The following is a 13,661-nucleotide window of genomic DNA, read 5'->3' on the forward strand; positions in this document are numbered from 1 at the left end:
GTGTTGCTGCGGTATAGAGGGAGGGGTGGAAACCGTGGTAAACTCGTCTCCGTGTTTGAGGGGGGGAGTAAGTAGTATATATAGGGCATTATCCATTATTAGGCAACGGTTGTAATGGTAGTAAGAATGACAATCATCTTTGCAGTGGACCTGGGAGTGGCAAGCATAAGGCACGAAGGCGGGGATAACATGTCGGATGCGATCATACCAGCACTAAAGCATCGGATCCCATCAGAACTTCGAAGTTAAGCGTGCCTGGGCGAGAGTAGTACTAGGATGGGTGACCTCCTCGGAAGTCCTCGTGTTGCATTCCCTTTTTAATTATTTTTTGCGCCTCTTGACAAACATATCGCATGTGCGCGATATATATTAACCCCGTTTTATTATTTTTGACATTTGCGATATGTTTTAGCTCGCTGCTCATTGGTCACGCGTCTAGAGGCGGCTTTGTGGCGCAAGAAGCGCGTTCTGAAAGGGGTAAAAAAATACGTGTTGCTGCGGTATAGAGGGAGGGGTGGAAACCGTGGTAAACTCGTCTCCGTGTTTGAGGGGGGGGGGAGTAAGTAGTATATATAGGGCATTATCCATTATTAGGCAACGGTTGTAATGGTAGTAAGAATGACAATCATCTTTGCAGTGGACCTGGGAGTGGCAAGCATAAGGGACGAAGGCGGGGGTAACATGTGGGATGCGATCATAGCAGCACTAAAGCACCGGATCCCAACAGAACTCCGAAGTTAAGCTTGCTTGGGTGAGAGTAGTACTAGGATGGGTGACCTCGTGGGAAGTCCTCGTGTTGCATTCCCTTTTTAATTATTTTTTGCGCCTCGTGACAAACATATCGCATGTGCGCGATATATATTAAACCCGTTATATTGTTTTTGACATTTGCGATATGTTTTAGCTCGCTGCTCATTGGTCACGCGTCTAGAGGCGGCTTTGTGGCGCGAGGAGCGCGTTCTGAAAGGGGTAAAAAAATACGTGTTGCTGCGGTATAGAGGGAGGGGTGGAAACCGTGGTAAACTCGTCTCCGTGTTTGAGGGGGGGAGTAAGTAGTATATATAGGGCATTATTCATTATTAGGCAACGGTTGTAATGGTAGTAAGAATGACAATCATCTTTGCAGTGGACCTGGGAGTGGCAAACATAAGGGACGAAGGCGGGGGTCACATGTCGGATGCGATCATACCAGCACTAAAGCACCGGATCCCATCAAAACTCCGAAGTTAAGCGTGCTTGGGCGAGAGTAGTACTAGGATGGGTGACCTCCTGGGAAGTCCTCGTGTTGCATTCCATTTTTAATTATTTTTTGTGCCTCGTGACAAACATATCGCATGTGCGCGATATATATTAATCCCGTTATATTATTTTTAACATTTGCGATATGTTTTAGCTCGCTACTCATTGGTCACGCGTCTAGAGGCGGTTTTGTGGCGTGAGGAGCGCGTTCTGAAAGGGGTAAAAAAATACTTGTTGCTGCGGTATAGAGGGAGGGGTGGAAACCGTGGTAAACTCGTCTCCGTGTTTGAGGGGGGGGGGAGTAACTAGTATATATAGGGCATTATCCATTATTAGGCAACGGTTGTAATGTTAGTAAGAATGACAATCATCTTTGCAGTGGACCTGGGAGTGGCAAGCCTAAGGGACGAAGGCGGGGGTAACATATCGGATGCGATCATACCATCCCTAAAGCACCGGATCCCATAAGAACTCCGAAGTTAAGCGTGCTTGGGCGAGAGTAGTACTAGGATAGGTGACCTCCTGGGAAGTCCTCGTGTTGCATTCCCTTTTTAATTATTTTTTGCGCCTCGTGACAAACATATCGCATGTGCGCGATATATATTAACCCCGTTATATTATTTTTGACATTTGCGATATGTTTTAGCTCGCTGCTCATTGGTCACGCGTCTAGAGGCGGCTTTGTGGCGCGAGGAGCGCGTTCTGAAAGGGGTAAAAAAATACGTGTTGCTGCGGTGTCGAGGGAGGGGTGGAAACCGTGGTAAACTCGTCTCCGTGTTTGAGGGGGGGAGTAAATAGTATATATAGGGCATTATCCATTATTGGGCAACGGTTGTAATGGTAGTAAGAATGACAATCATCTTTGTAGTGGACCTGGGAGTGGCAAGTATAAGGGACGAAGGCGGGGGTAACATGTCGGATGCGATCATACCAGCACTAAAGCACCGGATCCCATCAGAACTCCGAAGTTAAGCGTGCTTGGGCGAGAGTAGTACTAGGATGGGTGACCTCCTGGAAAATCCTCGTGTTGCATTCCCTTTCTAATTATTTTTTGCGCCTCGTGCCAAACATATCGCATGTGCGCGATATATATTAACCCCGTTATATTATTTTTGACATTTGCGATATGTTTTAGCTCGCTGCTCATTGGTCACGCGTCTAGAGGCGGCTTTGTGGCGCGAGGAGCACGTTCTGAAAGGGGTAAAAAAATACGTGTTGCTGCGGTATAGAGGGAGGGGTGGAAACCGTGGTAAACTCGTCTCCGTGTTTGAGGGGGGGGGGTGGATTAAGTAGTATATATAGGGCATTATCCATTATTAGGCAACGGTTGTAATGGTAGTAAGAATGACAATCATCTTTGCAGTGGACCTGGGAGTGGCAAGCATAAGGGACGAAGGCGGGGGTAACATGTGGGATGCGATCATAGCAGCACTAAAGCACCGGATCCCAACAGAACTCCGAAGTTAAGCGTGCTTGGGTGAGAGTAGTACTAGGATGGGTGACCTCGTGGGAAGTCCTCGTGTTGCATTCCCTTTTTAATTATTTTTTGCGCCTCGTGACAAACATATCGCATGTGCGCGATATATATTAAACCCGTTATATTGTTTTTGACATTTGCGATATGTTTTAGCTCGCTGCTCATTGGTCACGCGTCTAGAGGCGGCTTTGTGGCGCGAGGAGCGCGTTCTGAAAGGGGTAAAAAAATACGTGTTGCTGCGGTATAGAGGGAGGGGTGGAAACCGTGGTAAACTCGTCTCCGTGTTTGAGGGGGGGAGTAAGTAGTATATATAGGGCATTATTCATTATTAGGCAACGGTTGTAATGGTAGTAAGAATGACAATCATCTTTGCAGTGGACCTGGGAGTGGCAAACATAAGGGACGAAGGCGGGGGTCACATGTCGGATGCGATCATACCAGCACTAAAGCACCGGATCCCATCAAAACTCCGAAGTTAAGCGTGCTTGGGCGAGAGTAGTACTAGGATGGGTGACCTCCTGGGAAGTCCTCGTGTTGCATTCCATTTTTAATTATTTTTTGTGCCTCGTGACAAACATATCGCATGTGCGCGATATATATTAATCCCGTTATATTATTTTTAACATTTGCGATATGTTTTAGCTCGCTACTCATTGGTCACGCGTCTAGAGGCGGTTTTGTGGCGTGAGGAGCGCGTTCTGAAAGGGGTAAAAAAATACTTGTTGCTGCGGTATAGAGGGAGGGGTGGAAACCGTGGTAAACTCGTCTCCGTGTTTGAGGGGGGGGGAGTAACTAGTATATATAGGGCATTATCCATTATTAGGCAACGGTTGTAATGGTAGTAAGAATGACAATCATCTTTGCAGTGGACCTGGGAGTGGCAAGCCTAAGGGACGAAGGCGGGGGTAACATATCGGATGCGATCATACCATCCCTAAAGCACCGGATCCCATAAGAACTCCGAAGTTAAGCGTGCTTGGGCGAGAGTAGTACTAGGATAGGTGACCTCCTGGGAAGTCCTCGTGTTGCATTCCCTTTTTAATTATTTTTTGCGCCTCGTGACAAACATATCGCATGTGCGCGATATATATTAACCCCGTTATATTATTTTTGACATTTGCGATATGTTTTAGCTCGCTGCTCATTGGTCACGCGTCTAGAGGCGGCTTTGTGGCGCGAGGAGCGCGTTCTGAAAGGGGTAAAAAAATACGTGTTGCTGCGGTGTCGAGGGAGGGGTGGAAACCGTGGTAAACTCGTCTCCGTGTTTGAGGGGGGGAGTAAATAGTATATATAGGGCATTATCCATTATTGGGCAACGGTTGTAATGGTAGTAAGAATGACAATCATCTTTGCAGTGGACCTGGGAGTGGCAAGTATAAGGGACGAAGGCGGGGGTACCATGTCGGATGCGATCATACCAGCACTAAAGCACCGGATCCCATCAGAACTCCGAAGTTAAGCGTGCTTGGGCGAGAGTAGTACTAGGATGGGTGACCTCCTGGAAAATCCTCGTGTTGCATTCCCTTTCTAATTATTTTTTGCGCCTCGTGCCAAACATATCGCATGTGCGCGATATATATTAACCCCGTTATATTATTTTTGACATTTGCGATATGTTTTAGCTCGCTGCTCATTGGTCACGCGTCTAGAGGCGGATTTGTGGCGCGAGGAGCGCGTTCTGAAAGGGGTAAAAAAATACGTGTTGCTGCGGTATAGAGGGAGGGGTGGAAACCGTGGTAAACTCGTCTCCGTGTTTGAGGGGGGGGGGGGAGTAAGTAGAATATATAGGGCATTATCCATTATTAGGCAACGGTTGTAATGGTAGTAAGAATGACAATCATCTTTGCAGTGGACCTGGGAGTGGCAAGCATAAGGGACGAAGGCGGGGGTAACATGTCGGATGCGATCATACCAGCACTAAAGCACCGGATCCCATCAGAACTCCGTAGTTAAGCGTGCTTGGGCGAGAGTAGTACTAGGATGGGTGACCTCCTGGGAAGTCCTCGTGTTGCATTCCCTTTTTAATTATTTTTTGCGCCTCGTGACAAACATATCGCATGTGCGCGATATATATTAACCCCGTTATATTATTTTTGACATTTGCGATATGTTTTAGCTCGCTGCTCATTGGTCACGCGCCTAGAGGCGGCTTTGTGGCGCGAGGAGCGCGTTCTGAAAGGGGTAAAAAAATACGTGTTGCTGCGGTATAGAGGGAGGGGTGGAAACCGTGGTAAACTCGTCTCCGTGTTTGAGGGGGGGAGTAAGTAGTATATATAGGGCATTATCCATTATTAGGCAACGGTTGTAATGGTAGTAAGAATGACAATCATCTTTGCAGTGGACCTGGGAGTGGCAAGCATAAGGGACGAAGGCGGGGGTAACATGTCGGATGCGATCATACCAGCACTAAAGCACCGGATCCCATCAAAACTCCGTAGTTAAGCGTGCTTGGGCGAGAGTAGTACTAGGATGGGTGACCTCCTGGGAAGTCCTCGTGTTGCATTCCCTTTTTAATTATTTTTTGCGGCTCGTGACAAACATATCGCATGTGCGCGATATATATTAACCCCGTTATATTATTTTTGACATTTGCGATATGTTTTAGCTCGCTGCTCATTGGTCACGCGTCTAGAGGCGGTTTTGTGGCGTGAGGAGCGCGTTCTGAAAGGGGTAAAAAAATACTTGTTGCTGCGGTATAGAGGGAGGGGTGGAAACCGTGGTAAACTCGTCTCCGTGTTTGAGGGGGGGGGGGAGTAAGTAGTATATATAGGGCATTATCCATTATTAGGCAACGGTTGTAATGGTAGTAAGAATGACAATCATCTTTGCAGTGGACGTGGGAGTGGCAAGCATAAGGGACGAAGGCGGGGGTAACATGTCGGATGCGATCATACCAGGACTAAATGACCGGATCCCATCAGAACTTCGAAGTTAAGCGTGCTTGGGCGAGAGTAGTACTAGGATGGGTGACCTCCTGGGAAGTCCTCGTGTTGCATTCCCTTTTTAATTATTTTTTGTCCTCGTGACAAACATATCACATGTGCGCGATATATATTAACCCCGTTATATTATTTTTGACATTTGCGATATGTTTTAGCTCGCTGCTCATTGGTCACGCGTCTAGAGGCGGCTTTGTGGCGCGAGGAGCACGTTCTGAAAGGGGTAAAAAAATACGTGTTGCTGCGGTATAGAGGGAGGGGTGGAAACCGTGGTAAACTCGTCTCCGTGTTTGAGGGGGGGGGTGGATTAAGTAGTATATATAGGGCATTATCCATTATTAGGCAACGGTTGTAATGGTAGTAAGAATGACAATCATCTTTGCAGTGGACCTGGGAGTGGCAAGCATAAGGGACGAAGGCGGGGGTAACATGTGGGATGCGATCATAGCAGCACTAAAGCACCGGATCCCAACAGAACTCCGAAGTTAAGCGTGCTTGGGTGAGAGTAGTACTAGGATGGGTGACCTCGTGGGAAGTCCTCGTGTTGCATTCCCTTTTTAATTATTTTTTGCGCCTCGTGACAAACATATCGCATGTGCGCGATATATATTAAACCCGTTATATTGTTTTTGACATTTGCGATATGTTTTAGCTCGCTGCTCATTGGTCACGCGTCTAGAGGCGGCTTTGTGGCGCGAGGAGCGCGTTCTGAAAGGGGTAAAAAAATACGTGTTGCTGCGGTATAGAGGGAGGGGTGGAAACCGTGGTAAACTCGTCTCCGTGTTTGAGGGGGGGAGTAAGTAGTATATATAGGGCATTATTCATTATTAGGCAACGGTTGTAATGGTAGTAAGAATGACAATCATCTTTGCAGTGGACCTGGGAGTGGCAAACATAAGGGACGAAGGCGGGGGTAACATGTCGGATGCGATCATACCAGCACTAAAGCACCGGATCCCATCAAAACTCCGAAGTTAAGCGTGCTTGGGCGAGAGTAGTACTAGGATGGGTGACCTCGTGGGAAGTCCTCGTGTTGCATTCCATTTTTAATTATTTTTTGTGCCTCATGACAAACATATCGCATGTGCGCGATATATATTAATCCCGTTATATTATTTTTAACATTTGCGATATGTTTTAGCTCGCTACTCATTGGTCACGCGTCTAGAGGCGGTTTTGTGGCGTGAGGAGCGCGTTCTGAAAGGGGTAAAAAAATACTTGTTGCTGCGGTATAGAGGGAGGGGTGGAAACCGTGGTAAACTCGTCTCCGTGTTTGAGCGGGGTGGGGGGGGAGTAAATAGTATATATAGGGCATTATCCATTATTAGGCAACGGTTGCAATGGTAGTAAGAATGACAATCATCTTTGCAGTGGACCTGGGAGTGCCAAGCATAAGGGAAGAAGGCGGGGGTAACATGTCGGATGCGATCATACCAGCACTAAAGCACCGGATCCCATCAGAACTCCGAAGTTAAGAGTGCTTGGGCGAGAGTACTACTAGGATGGGTGACCTACTGGGAAGTCCTCGTGTTGCATTCCCTTTTTAAATATTTTTTGCCGCTCGTGACAAACATATCGCATGTGCGCGATATATATTATCCCCGTTATATTATTTTTGACATTTGCGATATGTTTTAGCTCGCTGCTCATTGGTCACGCGTCTAGAGGCGGCTTTGTTGCGCGAGGAGCGCGTTCTGAAAGGGGTAAAAAAATACGTGTTGCTGCGGTATAGAGGGAGGGGTGGAAACCGTGGTAAACTCGTCTCCGTGTTTGAGGGGGGGAGTAAGTAGTATATATAGGGCATTATCCATTATTAGGCAACGGTTGTAATGGTAGTAAGAATGACAATCATCTTTGCAGTGGACCTAGGAGTGGCAAGCATAAGGCACGAAGGCGGGGATAACATGTCGGATGCGATCATACCAGCACTAAAGCATCGGATCCCATCAGAACTTCGAAGTTAAGCGTGCCTGGGCGAGAGTAGTACTAGGATGGGTGACCTCCTCGGAAGTCCTCGTGTTGCATTCCCTTTTTAATTATTTTTTGCGCCTCTTGACAAACATATCGCATGTGCGCGATATATATTAACCCCGTTTTATTATTTTTGACATTTGCGATATGTTTTAGCTCGCTGCTCATTGGTCACGCGTCTAGAGGCGGCTTTGTGGCGCAAGAAGCGCGTTCTGAAAGGGGTAAAAAAATACGTGTTGCTGCGGTATAGAGGGAGGGGTGGAAACCGTGGTAAACTCGTCTCCGTGTTTGAGGGGGGGGGAGTAAGTAGTATATATAGGGCATTATCCATTATTAGGCAACGGTTGTAATGGTAGTAAGAATGACAATCATCTTTGCAGTGGACCTGGGAGTGGAAAGCATAAGGGATGAAGGCGGGGGTAACATGTGGGATGCGATCATAGCAGCACTAAAGCACCGGATCCCATCAGAACTCCGAAGTTAAGCGTGCTTGGGCGAGAGTAGTACTAGGATGGGTGACCTCTTGGGAAGTCCTCGTGTTGCATTCCCTTTTTAATTATTTTTTGTCCTCGTGACAAACATATCGCATGTGCGCGATATATATTAACCTCGTTATATTATTTTTGACATTTGCGATATGTTTTAGCTTGCTGCTCATTGGTCACGCGTCTAGAGGCGGCTTTGTGGCGCGAGGAGCGCGTTCTGAAAGGGGTAAAAAATACGTGTTGCTGCGGTATAGAGGGAGGGGTGGAAACCGTGGTAAACTCGTCTCCGTGTTTGAGGGGGGGGAGTAAGTAGTATATATAGGGCATTATCCATTATTAGGCAACGGTTGTAATGGTAGTAAGAATGACAATCATCTTTGCAGTGGACCTGGGAGTGGCAAGCATAAGGGACGAAGGCGGGGGTAACATGTGGGATGCGATCATACCAGCACTAAAGCACCGGATCCCATCAGAACTCTGAAGTTAAGCGTGCTTGGGCGAGAGTAGTACTAGGATGGGTGACCTCCTGGGAAGTCCTCGTGTTGCATTCCCTTTTTAATTATTTTTTGCGCCTCGTGACAAACATATCGCATGTGCGCGATATATATTAACCCCGTTATATTATTTTTGACATTTGCGATATGTTTTAGCTCGCTGCTCATTGGTCACGCGTCTAGAGGCGGCTTTGTGGCACGAGGAGCGCGTTCTGAAAGGGGTAAAAAAATACGTGTTGCTGCGGTATAGAGGGAGGGGTGGAAACCGTGGTAAACTCGTCTCCGTGTTTGAGGGGGGGAGTAAGTAGTATATATAAGGCATTATCCATTATTAGGCAACGGTTGTAATGGTAGTAAGGATGACAATCATCTTTGCAGTGGACCTGGGAGTGGCAAGCATAAGGGACGAAGGCGGGGGTAACATGTTGGATGCGATCATACCATCCCTAAAGCACCGTATCCCATCAGAACTTTGAAGTTAAGCGTGCTTGGGCGAGAGTAGTACTAGGATGGGTGACCTCCTGGGAAGTCCTCGTGTTGCATTCCCTTTTTAATTATTTTTTGCGCCTCGTGACAAACATATCGCATGTGCGCGATATATATTAACCCCGTTATATTATTTTTGACATTTGCGATTTGTTTTAGCTCGCTGCGCATTGGTCACGCGTCTAGAGGCAGCTTTGTGGCGCGACGAGCGCGTTCTGAAAGGGGTAAAAAATACGTGTTGCTGCGGTATAGAGGGAGGGGTGGAAACCGTGGTAAACTCGTCTCCGTGTTTGAGGGGGGGGGGAGTAAATAGTATATATAGGGCATTATCCATTATTAGGCAACGGTTGCAATGGTAGTAAGAATGACAATCATCTTTGCAGTGGACCTGGGAGTGCCAAGCATAAGGGAAGAAGGCGGGGGTAACATGTCGGATGCGATCATACCAGCACTAAAGCACCGGATCCCATCAGAACTCCGAAGTTAAGAGTGCTTGGGCGAGAGTACTACTAGGATGGGTGACCTACTGGGAAGTCCTCGTGTCGCATTCCCTTTTTAAATATTTTTTGCCGCTCGTGACAAACATATCGCATGTGCGCGATATATATTATCCCCGTTATATTATTTTTGACATTTGCGATATGTTTTAGCTCGCTGCTCATTGGTCACGCGTCTAGAGGCGGCTTTGTGGCGCGAGGAGCGCGTTCTGAAAGGGGTAAAAAATACGTGTTGCTGCGGTATAGAGGGAGGGGTGGAAACCGTGGTAAACTCGTCTCCGTGTTTGAGGGGGGGGAGTAAGTAGTATATATAGGGCATTATCCATTATTAGGCAACGGTTGTAATGGTAGTAAGAATGACAATCATCTTTGCAGTGGACCTGGGAGTGGCAAGCATAAGGCACGAAGGCGGGGATAACATGTCGGATGCGATCATACCAGCACTAAAGCATCGGATCCCATCAGAACTTCGAAGTTAAGCGTGCCTGGGCGAGAGTAGTACTAGGATGGGTGACCTCCTCGGAAGTCCTCGTGTTGCATTCCCTTTTTAATTATTTTTTGCGCCTCTTGACAAACATATCGCATGTGCGCGATATATATTAACCCCGTTTTATTATTTTTGACATTTGCGATATGTTTTAGCTCGCTGCTCATTGGTCACGCGTCTAGAGGCGGCTTTGTGGCGCAAGAAGCGCGTTCTGAAAGGGGTAAAAAAATACGTGTTGCTGCGGTATAGAGGGAGGGGTGGAAACCGTGGTAAACTCGTCTCCGTGTTTGAGGGGGGGGGGAGTAAGTAGTATATATAGGGCATTATCCATTATTAGGCAACGGTTGTAATGGTAGTAAGAATGACAATCATCTTTGCAGTGGACCTGGGAGTGGAAAGCATAAGGGATGAAGGCGGGGGTAACATGTGGGATGCGATCATAGCAGCACTAAAGCACCGGATCCCATCAGAACTCCGAAGTTAAGCGTGCTTGGGCGAGAGTAGTACTAGGATGGGTGACCTCTTGGGAAGTCCTCGTGTTGCATTCCCTTTTTAATTATTTTTTGTCCTCGTGACAAACATATCGCATGTGCGCGATATATATTAACCTCGTTATATTATTTTTGACATTTGCGATATGTTTTAGCTTGCTGCTCATTGGTCACGCGTCTAGAGGCGGCTTTGTGGCGCGAGGAGCGCGTTCTGAAAGGGGTAAAAAATACGTGTTGCTGCGGTATAGAGGGAGGGGTGGAAACCGTGGTAAACTCGTCTCCGTGTTTGAGGGGGGGGAGTAAGTAGTATATATAGGGCATTATCCATTATTAGGCAACGGTTGTAATGGTAGTAAGAATGACAATCATCTTTGCAGTGGACCTGGGAGTGGCAAGCATAAGGGACGAAGGCGGGGGTAACATGTGGGATGCGATCATACCAGCACTAAAGCACCGGATCCCATCAGAACTCTGAAGTTAAGCGTGCTTGGGCGAGAGTAGTACTAGGATGGGTGACCTCCTGGGAAGTCCTCGTGTTGCATTCCCTTTTTAATTATTTTTTGCGCCTCGTGACAAACATATCGCATGTGCGCGATATATATTAACCCCGTTATATTATTTTTGACATTTGCGATATGTTTTAGCTCGCTGCTCATTGGTCACGCGTCTAGAGGCGGCTTTGTGGCACGAGGAGCGCGTTCTGAAAGGGGTAAAAAAATACGTGTTGCTGCGGTATAGAGGGAGGGGTGGAAACCGTGGTAAACTCGTCTCCGTGTTTGAGGGGGGGAGTAAGTAGTATATATAAGGCATTATCCATTATTAGGCAACGGTTGTAATGGTAGTAAGGATGACAATCATCTTTGCAGTGGACCTGGGAGTGGCAAGCATAAGGGACGAAGGCGGGGGTAACATGTTGGATGCGATCATACCATCCCTAAAGCACCGTATCCCATCAGAACTTTGAAGTTAAGCGTGCTTGGGCGAGAGTAGTACTAGGATGGGTGACCTCCTGGGAAGTCCTCGTGTTGCATTCCCTTTTTAATTATTTTTTGCGCCTCGTGACAAACATATCGCATGTGCGCGATATATATTAACCCCGTTATATTATTTTTGACATTTGCGATTTGTTTTAGCTCGCTGCGCATTGGTCACGCGTCTAGAGGCAGCTTTGTGGCGCGACGAGCGCGTTCTGAAAGGGGTAAAAAATACGTGTTGCTGCGGTATAGAGGGAGGGGTGGAAACCGTGGTAAACTCGTCTCCGTGTTTGAGGGGGGGGGAGTAAGTAGTATATATAGGGCATTATCCATTATTAGGCAACGGTTGTAATGGTAGTAAGAATGAAAATCATCTTTGCAGTGGACCTGGAGTGGCAAGCATAAGGGACGAAGGCGGGGGTAACATGTCGGATGCGATCATACCATCCCTAAAGCACCGGATCCCATCAGAACTTCGAAGTTAAGCGTGCTTGGGCGAGAGTAGTACTTGGATGGGTGACCTCCTGGGAAGTCCTCGTGTCGCATTCCCTTTTTAATTATTTTTTGCGCCTCGTGACAAACATATCGGATGTGCGCGATATATATTAACCCCGTTATATTAGTTTTGACATTTGCGATATGTTTTAGCTCGCTGCTCATTGGTCAAGCGTCTAGAGGCGGCTTTGTGGCGCGAGGAGCGCGTTCTGAAAGGGGTAAAAAAATCGTGTTGCTGTGGTATAGAGGGAGGGGTGGAAACCGTGGTAAACTCGTCTCCGTGTTTGAGGGGGGGGGGGAGTAAGTAGTATATATAGGGCATTATCCATTATTAGGCAACAGTTGTAATGGTAGTAAGAATGATAATCATCTTTGCAGTGGTCCTGGGAGTGGCAAGCATAAGGGACGAAGGCGGGGGTAACATGTCGGATGCGATCATACCAGCACTAAAGCACCGGATCCCATCAGAACTCCGAAGTTAAGAGTGCTTGGGCGATAGTTGTACTAGGATGGGTGACCTCCTGGGAAGTCCTCGTGTTGCATTCATTTTTTAATTATTTTTTGCGCCTCGTGACAAACATATCGCATGTGCGCGATATATATTAACCCCGTTATATTATTTTTGACATTTGCGATATGTTTTAGCTCGCTGCTCATTGGTCACGCGTCTAGAGGCGGCTTTGCGGCGCGAGCAGCACGTTTTGAAAGGGGTAAAAAAATACGTGTTGCTGCGGTATAGAGGGAGGCGTGGAAACCGTGGTAAACTCGTCTGCGTGTTTGAGGGGGGGGGAGTAAGTAGTATATATAGGGCATTATCCATTATTAGGCAACGGTTGTAATGGTAGTAAGAATGACAATCATCTTTGCAGCGGACCTGGGAGTGGCAAGCATGAGGGACGAAGGCGGGGGTAACATGTCGGATGCGATCATACCAGCACTAAAGCATCGGATCCCATCAGAACACCGAAGTTAAGCGTGCTTGGGCAAGAGTAGTACTAGGATTGGTGACCTCTTGGGAAGTCCTCGTGTTGCATTCCCTTTTTAATTATCTTTTGCGCCTCGTGACAAACATATCGCATGTGCGCGATATATATTAACCTCGTTATATTATTTTTGACATTTGCGATATGTTTTAGCTCGCTGCTCATTGGTCACGCGTCTAGAGGCGCCTTTGTGGCGCGAGGAGCGCGTTCTGAAAGGTGTAAAAAAATACGTGTTGCTGCGGTATAGAGGGAGGGGTGGAAACCGTGGTAAACTCGTCTCCGTGTTTGAGGGGGGGGGAGTAAGTAGTATATATAGGGCATTATCCATTATTAGGCAACGGTTGTAATGGTAGTAAGAATGACAATAATCTTTGCAGTGGACCTGGGAGTGGAAAGCATAAGGGATGAAGGCGGGGGTAACATGTGGGATGCGATCATAGCAGCACTAAAGCACCGGACCCCATCAGAACTCCGAAGTTAAGCGTGCTTGGGCGAGAGTAGTACTAGGATGGGTGACCTCTTGGGAAGTCCTCGTGTTGCATTCCCTTTTTAATTATTTTTTGTCCTCGTGACAAACATATCGCATGTGCGCGATATATATTAACCTCGTTATATTATTTTTGACATTTGCGATATGTTTTAG

At 47.2% G+C, this 13,661-nt stretch overlaps 28 non-coding genes across 28 annotated transcripts; all 28 read left to right on the forward strand.

Annotated features, from left to right (window-relative positions):
- The first annotated feature begins 194 nt into the window (after positions 1-194).
- Positions 195-313, forward strand: LOC141024083 (5S ribosomal RNA). Its single transcript, XR_012185681.1, has one exon. It is a non-coding gene; the product is annotated as a 5S ribosomal RNA (ribosomal RNA).
- Positions 314-686: 373 nt separating this feature from the next.
- Positions 687-805, forward strand: LOC141024442 (5S ribosomal RNA). The gene has a single exon (XR_012186040.1). It is a non-coding gene; the product is annotated as a 5S ribosomal RNA (ribosomal RNA).
- A 370-nt stretch (positions 806-1,175) lies between these two features.
- On the forward strand, positions 1,176-1,294 carry LOC141025251 (5S ribosomal RNA). Its single transcript, XR_012186749.1, has one exon. It is a non-coding gene; the product is annotated as a 5S ribosomal RNA (ribosomal RNA).
- A 373-nt stretch (positions 1,295-1,667) lies between these two features.
- On the forward strand, positions 1,668-1,786 carry LOC141024364 (5S ribosomal RNA). The gene has a single exon (XR_012185961.1). It is a non-coding gene; the product is annotated as a 5S ribosomal RNA (ribosomal RNA).
- A 370-nt stretch (positions 1,787-2,156) lies between these two features.
- Positions 2,157-2,275, forward strand: LOC141025174 (5S ribosomal RNA). Its single transcript, XR_012186672.1, has one exon. It is a non-coding gene; the product is annotated as a 5S ribosomal RNA (ribosomal RNA).
- A 376-nt stretch (positions 2,276-2,651) lies between these two features.
- Positions 2,652-2,770, forward strand: LOC141024236 (5S ribosomal RNA). The gene has a single exon (XR_012185834.1). It is a non-coding gene; the product is annotated as a 5S ribosomal RNA (ribosomal RNA).
- Positions 2,771-3,140: 370 nt separating this feature from the next.
- On the forward strand, positions 3,141-3,259 carry LOC141025252 (5S ribosomal RNA). The gene has a single exon (XR_012186750.1). It is a non-coding gene; the product is annotated as a 5S ribosomal RNA (ribosomal RNA).
- Positions 3,260-3,631: 372 nt separating this feature from the next.
- On the forward strand, positions 3,632-3,750 carry LOC141024365 (5S ribosomal RNA). The gene has a single exon (XR_012185962.1). It is a non-coding gene; the product is annotated as a 5S ribosomal RNA (ribosomal RNA).
- Positions 3,751-4,120: 370 nt separating this feature from the next.
- On the forward strand, positions 4,121-4,239 carry LOC141025175 (5S ribosomal RNA). Its single transcript, XR_012186673.1, has one exon. It is a non-coding gene; the product is annotated as a 5S ribosomal RNA (ribosomal RNA).
- Positions 4,240-4,614: 375 nt separating this feature from the next.
- LOC141024654 (5S ribosomal RNA) lies at positions 4,615-4,733 on the forward strand. The gene has a single exon (XR_012186161.1). It is a non-coding gene; the product is annotated as a 5S ribosomal RNA (ribosomal RNA).
- Positions 4,734-5,103: 370 nt separating this feature from the next.
- LOC141023677 (5S ribosomal RNA) lies at positions 5,104-5,222 on the forward strand. The gene has a single exon (XR_012185276.1). It is a non-coding gene; the product is annotated as a 5S ribosomal RNA (ribosomal RNA).
- Positions 5,223-5,596: 374 nt separating this feature from the next.
- On the forward strand, positions 5,597-5,715 carry LOC141024312 (5S ribosomal RNA). The gene has a single exon (XR_012185909.1). It is a non-coding gene; the product is annotated as a 5S ribosomal RNA (ribosomal RNA).
- A 374-nt stretch (positions 5,716-6,089) lies between these two features.
- LOC141024237 (5S ribosomal RNA) lies at positions 6,090-6,208 on the forward strand. Its single transcript, XR_012185835.1, has one exon. It is a non-coding gene; the product is annotated as a 5S ribosomal RNA (ribosomal RNA).
- Positions 6,209-6,578: 370 nt separating this feature from the next.
- Positions 6,579-6,697, forward strand: LOC141023549 (5S ribosomal RNA). Its single transcript, XR_012185149.1, has one exon. It is a non-coding gene; the product is annotated as a 5S ribosomal RNA (ribosomal RNA).
- Positions 6,698-7,075: 378 nt separating this feature from the next.
- On the forward strand, positions 7,076-7,194 carry LOC141023581 (5S ribosomal RNA). The gene has a single exon (XR_012185181.1). It is a non-coding gene; the product is annotated as a 5S ribosomal RNA (ribosomal RNA).
- A 370-nt stretch (positions 7,195-7,564) lies between these two features.
- Positions 7,565-7,683, forward strand: LOC141024084 (5S ribosomal RNA). The gene has a single exon (XR_012185682.1). It is a non-coding gene; the product is annotated as a 5S ribosomal RNA (ribosomal RNA).
- A 372-nt stretch (positions 7,684-8,055) lies between these two features.
- Positions 8,056-8,174, forward strand: LOC141023584 (5S ribosomal RNA). The gene has a single exon (XR_012185184.1). It is a non-coding gene; the product is annotated as a 5S ribosomal RNA (ribosomal RNA).
- Positions 8,175-8,543: 369 nt separating this feature from the next.
- Positions 8,544-8,662, forward strand: LOC141024805 (5S ribosomal RNA). Its single transcript, XR_012186302.1, has one exon. It is a non-coding gene; the product is annotated as a 5S ribosomal RNA (ribosomal RNA).
- Positions 8,663-9,032: 370 nt separating this feature from the next.
- LOC141024459 (5S ribosomal RNA) lies at positions 9,033-9,151 on the forward strand. The gene has a single exon (XR_012186057.1). It is a non-coding gene; the product is annotated as a 5S ribosomal RNA (ribosomal RNA).
- Positions 9,152-9,523: 372 nt separating this feature from the next.
- Positions 9,524-9,642, forward strand: LOC141023506 (5S ribosomal RNA). The gene has a single exon (XR_012185105.1). It is a non-coding gene; the product is annotated as a 5S ribosomal RNA (ribosomal RNA).
- A 370-nt stretch (positions 9,643-10,012) lies between these two features.
- LOC141024085 (5S ribosomal RNA) lies at positions 10,013-10,131 on the forward strand. Its single transcript, XR_012185683.1, has one exon. It is a non-coding gene; the product is annotated as a 5S ribosomal RNA (ribosomal RNA).
- A 373-nt stretch (positions 10,132-10,504) lies between these two features.
- Positions 10,505-10,623, forward strand: LOC141023585 (5S ribosomal RNA). The gene has a single exon (XR_012185185.1). It is a non-coding gene; the product is annotated as a 5S ribosomal RNA (ribosomal RNA).
- A 369-nt stretch (positions 10,624-10,992) lies between these two features.
- LOC141024816 (5S ribosomal RNA) lies at positions 10,993-11,111 on the forward strand. The gene has a single exon (XR_012186313.1). It is a non-coding gene; the product is annotated as a 5S ribosomal RNA (ribosomal RNA).
- A 370-nt stretch (positions 11,112-11,481) lies between these two features.
- Positions 11,482-11,600, forward strand: LOC141024460 (5S ribosomal RNA). Its single transcript, XR_012186058.1, has one exon. It is a non-coding gene; the product is annotated as a 5S ribosomal RNA (ribosomal RNA).
- Positions 11,601-11,970: 370 nt separating this feature from the next.
- Positions 11,971-12,089, forward strand: LOC141024243 (5S ribosomal RNA). The gene has a single exon (XR_012185841.1). It is a non-coding gene; the product is annotated as a 5S ribosomal RNA (ribosomal RNA).
- A 373-nt stretch (positions 12,090-12,462) lies between these two features.
- Positions 12,463-12,581, forward strand: LOC141023850 (5S ribosomal RNA). The gene has a single exon (XR_012185448.1). It is a non-coding gene; the product is annotated as a 5S ribosomal RNA (ribosomal RNA).
- Positions 12,582-12,953: 372 nt separating this feature from the next.
- Positions 12,954-13,072, forward strand: LOC141024484 (5S ribosomal RNA). The gene has a single exon (XR_012186082.1). It is a non-coding gene; the product is annotated as a 5S ribosomal RNA (ribosomal RNA).
- A 372-nt stretch (positions 13,073-13,444) lies between these two features.
- LOC141023968 (5S ribosomal RNA) lies at positions 13,445-13,563 on the forward strand. The gene has a single exon (XR_012185566.1). It is a non-coding gene; the product is annotated as a 5S ribosomal RNA (ribosomal RNA).
- The last annotated feature ends 98 nt before the right edge of the window (positions 13,564-13,661 follow it).

Source organism: Aegilops tauschii, chromosome 5 (assembly GCF_002575655.3).
Source record: "Aegilops tauschii subsp. strangulata cultivar AL8/78 chromosome 5, Aet v6.0, whole genome shotgun sequence".
NCBI lineage: Eukaryota > Viridiplantae > Streptophyta > Magnoliopsida > Poales > Poaceae > Aegilops > Aegilops tauschii.